The following is a 7,896-nucleotide window of genomic DNA, read 5'->3' as shown; positions in this document are numbered from 1 at the left end:
ACATCTAATCACATCAAAAAATAACAAAATTAGCCGGTTGCTGTGCAAGTGCGACTTAATGCTAAAAAAATCCAAATTTTTTTTTTAAATTAGTTTCTTTTTTTTTGTGCGTGGTGTAATGAAAAGATTTTAAAAAAGACTATATTTTATTCATTTCCGATATTCATATTAAAAAAAAACGTGAATTGGAAGTTCGTTTTTTCACAAATGGTTAAAAAACGCACAAATTCCGACAGAAATAAGGCCTTTATTATGGTATATCACTCAACCCAGTTCAATGATGATTTATTGTGGTATTTGAATTTGCGCGGAAAAAACAGGAAAAGATAAAATTTAAAAAAACTTAAGCACAAATTTCAAATTTCCATCCCCATTTTACAAGAAAAAATTTGCTAGTCAGTTTTTTAGTCAGTCCAAAACTTTTGAGATTCATCTATGACGCAGAAAAATTTATTAGAACATGTTTCCTTTGGTGCCTCGCAAGAGCTTGCAGCTTTGACGTTACCCAATTTTTTTTCTAAGATTTCGTGCAATTTTTTAGGACAACTAATTTAGTATTTCAAACTTTCGTCAATTGATAAAAAAACCTTATTTCAATGGAAGTTATGCGCCACAGCCTTGTTTTTGAAAATCGAGATCAAAAAACCGTTTTGGGCATTTTTTAATCAAAGTTTTTATATCCATCTTAAGGATAGTAATTATTGGCGGCTAAGCCACCTCTACAGAAATCTTAGGATTCGTCTGCCAAAAAATTGGTGAAAAACAATATCACAAAACCCCGTCTTACCTCCTAAATCCAGCCCTGATGACTTTTTTGAGCCACAGATTTCTTTTAAAAAGGAGGCGGTAGTCGCCAACATAATTAAACTCTTCTCAATAATTCTAAAAAAGTGTCTAAATTCTAAAAAAGGAACACATTGTGCCCTCGCATCACACCAGAAAATCATCAAGCTCAAAGGTGATTTTATTGAATTCAGTTAATATTATTTATAGCACGCATAACCAAAAACATTAATCCAATCCAGCTTTTAGACTAAAAAATTGTACTATAACTTTGCTTTCATCTGGATTCAAACCTAGCTTTTTGAAAAACTTGCAGACCGTAGGGCAAAAATGGTCTTCATTTTTGGCAAATAAATCATTTGATTTTTTTTCGCAATTTAGGCCGGCCCACTTTTAAATAATTAATTTGCTCCTCAATATTTTGAAGTAGGAGATATGATATTTTGTTAGATATGACTTTTTGATAGTTTTGAAAGCTGATTCTTATTTATTTTTATGTACTTGGCACATTCATGGTTTTTAGACTATTTTACGAACATTCAGCAAAGTTTTTGAGATTGAAATGACATCAAGTGATGGATTTTAATTTTTTTTCTAGGCTCAGCATGTAATGTAATTGAGCTTGTCAAATTTAGACACTCGGCTGTTCCTGCAATAAAAACAATTTTAATTGCATAATGACACTTTCATATTCCTAGCTCGGGTCATCAGGTGTGTTATTATATTGGGAACCCGCTAATTTCCTTACAAAAATTTACTATTTGTTCACCCGTCAGAAATACGTCAGAGAAAAACCTGCGTCATTGCACCATCAAACCAAAAATATTCATAGTTGGAACTGATAGCCGGTGCATTTTTTTCATAGGTCGAAAATTTGACGTTTTGCAGAGAAAGGTGAAAATCACAAAAAGGGGCTGCTAACTATCCAAAATTTGGACTGAAGTCTCAGTTTGAACCAATTCCAGCCAAAGTCACCTACTCACCTTTGTGATATTTTCCCGGCTGAGCGACTCAGGAAAAAAGAACGTCAGAATTCAACGGATCCATAATAAATTTTGACATGTCAAGCTACTCAATCATCGAAAGTCAATTATCTTTTACTTCATCAAAAATCAATTCGTCACGCAGCTCCCAAAAAATGAACTCCGATTACTCTCAACGCATTTCTAAACTTCCCAAAAATTCCAAAACATTTGCAAATTTCAATAAAACATCAATTTTGACTATCATTTCGACTGTTGCTCTATGCACGATAGTTGCGACGCCGGTTTCCGCGTTTCCGAGGCCAGAAGGCAATTCGCGGATAGACGAAGTTGAGAAAATGCGAATGTTTTTCGATCAATTTCTATCGAATTCAAATTCGAAAACGTTCGGAAGAGAAAATCTGTCTTCTCATAACATCGGTGGCGGACATTTGGAGGCTCCCAATTTCTCATTCGAAGAAGCCAACAGCAACTTGGTGAGTTTCTTGAAGAACTTTGATTACGTATTTTTTTATAAAATTCAATTCTATATTATACAACAACCAGTACTCGATCTGTTTAGCTATTTACTCAAAGAGCAGGCAGCAGATAGCTAATCGTTTTCTGGGCTGAGAGTTTTTCTGGACTGCTATTAGAACTTTGAACCCTCCGCCGCCTAAAGAGTCCCTTTTTGCTTCTTTTCTGCGAAATCTTGCTTTTTGGTCAAAGAAATCTTGAAACTTTAAATACAATCCAATTTTGAGGAGAGGCGGAGGGGATGAATCACCAGCGGAATTAAGGGGGAAGGGGGTGGGCAGCCAAAATATACTAATTTTGAGGGGGACGCGCGGGCCGATTTTTTTCTAAATTATCAAATTTTCCTAAAAACACCTTTTTGGTCTAATTTTTTTTTCTAATTTTGCCTGCGGCGCAGAAAATTTGCTCGAAATGGGGAGTGATTTGGGAGACCTCAAAAGTTATTTTGGTTGACCTAAAAAAAGGTCGACCGAAAATCTGCCCCCCTCAAGAAAATGAAAATCCTAGATCCGCCCCTGAGATGAATAACAACAACTTTCTGGTAAAATGCCTACAAGCTGCTTTATCAGCCCTTTTTATGGAAAACTCGTTTGTGTTATTTTGTTGCCTTAACAAAAAGTTCGAAAGCTGCTTTGGTTGAGCTATACAAATGTCGTTAGAATTTTTGAAGCCTTTTTTTGATAATCAGCGCATCTCTTTTCTGAGAGTCTATCTCTTTAATGCGTAAATTGCCAATACTTTTTCTCCTGGCGGCCTTTTTTTCGTTAACAATTTGATTTCTTTGTAACTATCATAAATGAAAATTCGATTTTTAGTGACTGACTGTGACTTCGACTGTGTTTTAGGATGACACCAGCCTAGCTAATATGTATGAAGATCTCAACCACAATATCAACATGAAACGCGGCGGCAAAAGAGGTAATGTTAATATTGGTTTATGATTATTTCTCATATTTAAATTTAACAACTCAAGTTTAACCATTAGCATGAAGCGCAAAAACAGTTGATTAAAAAAAATGCACTCAAACAGAAATAACACTGAATCAGACTATGTCAATTGATTCGATTATCAATTTTTTCTATTTTGTTTTAATTTTTTTTGCTATATTTTCTTCTATTTTTTGGGTAGCGAGACTGAACTGAAGTTAAGCTCTAAACTGTAGTAACATATTAACCAAAAATTTTTGTTCAAAAATGCTTGTCATACAATTTTCATATGTGGAAGAAACTTTATCATACAATTTCGGGCAGTTCTATACGTACAAAAAAATTTTAAGAAAACTCTACGACAAGCATTTTTTCATGAATGAAAACTTTATGGATAAGCGTTTTTCCATCAATCTAAAAATAATTAAATTTCGAGTTTTGCCAAATATTTATGTGTTTTGTCAGAAAACACAATTAACAGGGATTTTCCAACACAAGAAACCCCCCATGGTTAAAGGGAAGAAATCTCACAGATACTCGGCATTTGAGTAGTAACTGTAAGCTATCTTATCACAGATCGCTCAGAGGTATATACAAACGCCTCACACTTTTGTATATGGCTAAAAACTTCTAGCCAAAAATTTTATAGTCGAAAAGCGTGGTATGATTTTTTTTTTCACATATTGATGGGTATCGTATAGTATAAAATTATCACAAATTTCAAATTCGAATCAAAAAATTTCATCAGACAAATTTTTTTTTTGGTATGAAAATTCAAACTAGACTGCGCTATAGACAAAAATAAGAAATTTTGGCTTATTTGAGCATGAAAGGCTCAAATAAAGGCTTATTTGAGCATGAAATTGACATTGCAACTAAAAATTGACAAAAAAAAGTTCTTGAAATTTTATTACTTCGGAAACTTTTTATGCAGCACTAAAAAATTGCTCATCACACATTTTTTCATATATGGAAACTGTATGATAAACGTTTTTTCCATACACTCCGTGTACGAAATTGCACGATAAGCATTTTTCTTTTATGGAATTGTATGATAAATATTTTTTTGTGTATGGAGGTCAACCCGGGAATGCAGACACTTCCTAACGCCATTTCTCACCCGCGTTGACAATTCTGCAAAGTATCCATATCTAAAAGCTTCAGAGGAATTATCCAAATTTTACATATTTCCTTTTTAATAAATTTCCCGTACAAAAATTTGAAAACGCCAAAGAAAATTTTTGAATGTGTTTCTACCGTAATTAAGCATTAAAACAAATTTAGGAAATACTTTGGTTTTCCACCTTGAAGCTTCGTTATCATTTTATGGCGTATTGAAAACATTGAAGCTTCGTTATCATATTATGGCTTCGGAAATGTTCTTCATGTTTTTTTTTTAAACTCCTATATTACAATTGTTTTGTATGAAAAGTCAATATCTTACAAATTTCCTATAAGAAAGTACCTATCTTGTAAGATTGCCAGAGCCTATTATCTAAAAAATTGTAAATTTTTGTTAAAAAAATTCCTAAAATTGCAACTTTTGGTCAACCGTGTAGCTATTTTGAAGTATTTTTCAGATTCGAATAACGACTGAAAACATTATGATTTGATTCGATGCATTCTAAAGCGTTCTTTGCTTCTAAGTAACCACGTCATGCAGTTCCATTCGACATTTTAAAGCAAAGTCGGATCAACAAAGACACCCGTATCATTTCAAAGATTTAACTGCTGCAAAATGTTTGGGTGAGTTTTGACCACATCAATAGGAAAGAATAGCCAAAAAAATTTAAACATGAGGTCAACGTTTTTCGAAATTTTCCTTCGCTGAAATAATCGCAATTTCAAAAAATGGTGACGAACTTCACAATTCTCGTCATTGACAGAATGATACGGAAAATATGTCAAAAATAGTGTTTTAAAAAATTTAGCGGCCAAACCGTGTATTTTGTGAATTGTAAGCGGATTCTGCAGTTAGGACGCTCTCTTTGATCTTCTTTGTTTCTTTCGTATTCTTTGATTGTGCCGATAAAATGTTAACAGGCTCAAAGTCTTTTCTCTGGATTCCAAAAACCTACAATCACGCACCAAATTGTGCGCCTATCCAGTCCACAATTTGGCCTCGTAATCAAACATATTTAAAAAACAAGAATAGTTGATATAAATTTCCCGTAGCTGTTTTTGACAATCAGGGCAGCAAAGTTTTTTGTAAACTCTTGAACGAAAAAAAAAATTTTGTTTTATTGAAATGATGGGCTTAAGTTTTGAGTAGAAACTCTATCAAAGTTGATTGCATCGCAAACAAAAACACGAACGTTCCATTTTCCCAATAAATTGATTTGAAATTTTTATGTAAAAATGATTTAAAATTCAAAATTTTTTTCGAGAAATATTGAGGCCCAGAATAGCAATAATTCTCAGATGATTTAACGAAGACTGTCTAGCTTGTCTCAGGATAGTTCGCTTTTCTTCATTCTCCACGATCCAACTTTTCGTTTTTTTTCTGGAACAAAGCTGAACTCATGATGTTTTTGTTGGGTCTACAAATTTCACGTGGTGCCAGTTTTGCAAAAAAAAGTTTCTGAAATTGAAAAAAAAAATTATTTTAATTGGTGATTTCAAATCATGCATAGTTATTTTTTTTGTTGCAATTTTTAAGGAAAATAACGGAATATATCTGTTGGAATGGTTTGCTTATAAAAGCAGTTGATTTAAGACATAGACATAAAACATAAACATTTTGCATTTACAGTTGATTTATTGTAGCCCAAAATTATTTATTCTAATTTGTATTTTCGTCTGTACATCGGCACCGTTAATTTATCGAAGCCCAAGGATAATTACATCAACCTAATTTGAATACTCGATTTTTTTTTCAGTTGATTTATTGTAGCCTAAAAATTTGTTTTGTTCTACTATTATTTAACTGTCTATCTACATTTGATTCACTGAGACCAAAAGTAGTTACCTTGATCAACGAAGATATCAACTTGATTAGCTCAAATAAAAAAGGTCTCTTAGCCATTCGTGAGGCTTGGAGCATTTTGAAGATTTTAATTATAGTGCTGAAAACGTTACAATTTTTTTTTAATGTTTCCACAAATAATCTTTGGAATGCATTGAGTGATATATCATACTAAACACCTTTAAGATGTGATTGGAACGACACTCGAATTTTTTCTATAAGTTTTCTCGGGGTCTCAGTCAAATGTTGTGCAAACAATGCAAGACTTATACTAAGACAATAAACTTTTAGGTCAGCCGTGACAAAACTTTTTTACTCCAGTAAAATTGTTTTTCTGTGGGTTTTTTTAGAAATATATATTTTTTCAATTTTATGGTTCTTTATGGATTTTTTTAAGTTTCATAGGTTTTCTGTGCAGTTTAACAAACAGTTGTCAATTATGCTTATTATAATTTAATTATCAAATATGACTAAGTTCAAGGCTTCTGACTATGTCCTCTCATATCACGGACAAAAACGACACCATTTGATAAAAATTTACTTTAAAAAAAAACGTTTCGTTATTAATTATCGTGGCCAGAAATTTTTCTGCAACTTGCCCAGAGCTATTTTTTAAGTTTTTAAATTGGTGTTCCAGCTTTTGTGACTTGCAATTTTTATTGTGATTTGAGTTTTTTGTTGTTGAAAACTTTGACCCTATTTGATAACTTTTTATCTATTTCAGCTTATTATGATTGCGTTCACGCCTACAAACTACCCTGTTGAGGCCATGAGATCATCGCCAACGACAAAGCTGCAAAAACTTCTTCACGGAGACGATAAGATTAACAATAAGTACTTGATAGAGATTTGCATTAACCGCCAGCAATTAACATTTGCATCATTATCTTGGATTTGATTAATAATGAATGAAAAGAGTATTGATTACTGATGCTGCGATTTAAAAGCTAATTAAACTTTTGAGCAAATTGTTGTTTTCAGTAGAATAAGGTAACGATTAAGGTTTATGGCTAGAGGTTCGCTTTGCTAGCACATTTTTCTTTCAAAATGAGAGAAAATGTGCTAGCATCGTGTCCCGGAGCTAAATAGACTAATAAAAAAATCAGCGACACCGTTTTATCGCACTTTCTTCTATCATTGAGGCTGCTTTTGCAACTTAAATGGCATTAGCACCATTACCCGTTGTTTTGCCTTGAAGGTTTTGACCTGATATAACCAGTTATGTTAAGCTATTGTTCCAAACTTGCAAAAAAGTATGCCGGCTGTGAAATTTGTTCAGCATGTTTTTGAAGTGATTATTTTTGCAGCACTTTTTTGTAAACTTCCAAAGACAGTCTGAGGCTTTAATTTCCTTTCTTAATTTTTTTAAAGGTATGAAATTCAAATTCAAAATGACATCCAATTTTTGGCTGTTACTGACGTTACTTGACTGTTACTTGACTGTTACTGACTTTTTCGACTGAAATAGGATATTTTTCAAATGTCTTGACCACATGGGGGTATGTTTTGAGTATCATCTGGAACCGAAAAAAAAGATGCATGAATGCATGAATTTTCCTTCATTTGCACCAAAAAGTCGGGAAAATCTAGAATTGATATTTGTAAAAAGGTAATTGCAGTACTACTTTTTCTTCCCCTAAGTCCCATAAGTCAGTAAAGGTTCAATTTCAAAAACATGCATCTCAAATTTTTTTCGGTTTGCGGTTAACAAGATTCCTAAAT

At 32.8% G+C, this 7,896-nt stretch overlaps 1 long non-coding RNA gene across 3 annotated transcripts; it reads left to right on the top strand.

Moving 5' to 3' along the window:
- The first annotated feature begins 848 nt into the window (after nt 1-848).
- LOC134848222 (uncharacterized) lies at nt 849-7,142 on the top strand. 3 transcript variants are annotated; one of them, XR_010162910.1, is made up of 4 exons: nt 849-958; nt 1,649-2,242; nt 3,128-3,200; nt 6,899-7,142. It is a non-coding gene; the product is annotated as an uncharacterized LOC134848222 (long non-coding RNA). The 3 variants fall into 3 exon arrangements; XR_010162909.1 differs by having other exon boundaries at nt 876-890; nt 1,482-2,242; XR_010162908.1 differs by having other exon boundaries at nt 884-958; nt 1,482-2,242.
- Nucleotides 7,143-7,896: the final 754 nt, after the last annotated feature.

This window comes from Symsagittifera roscoffensis, chromosome 6, assembly GCF_963678635.1.
Source record: "Symsagittifera roscoffensis chromosome 6, txSymRosc1.1, whole genome shotgun sequence".
Classification (NCBI taxonomy): Eukaryota; Metazoa; Xenacoelomorpha; order Acoela; family Convolutidae; genus Symsagittifera; species Symsagittifera roscoffensis.
This window is presented reverse-complemented; position numbering and strand designations above follow the sequence as displayed.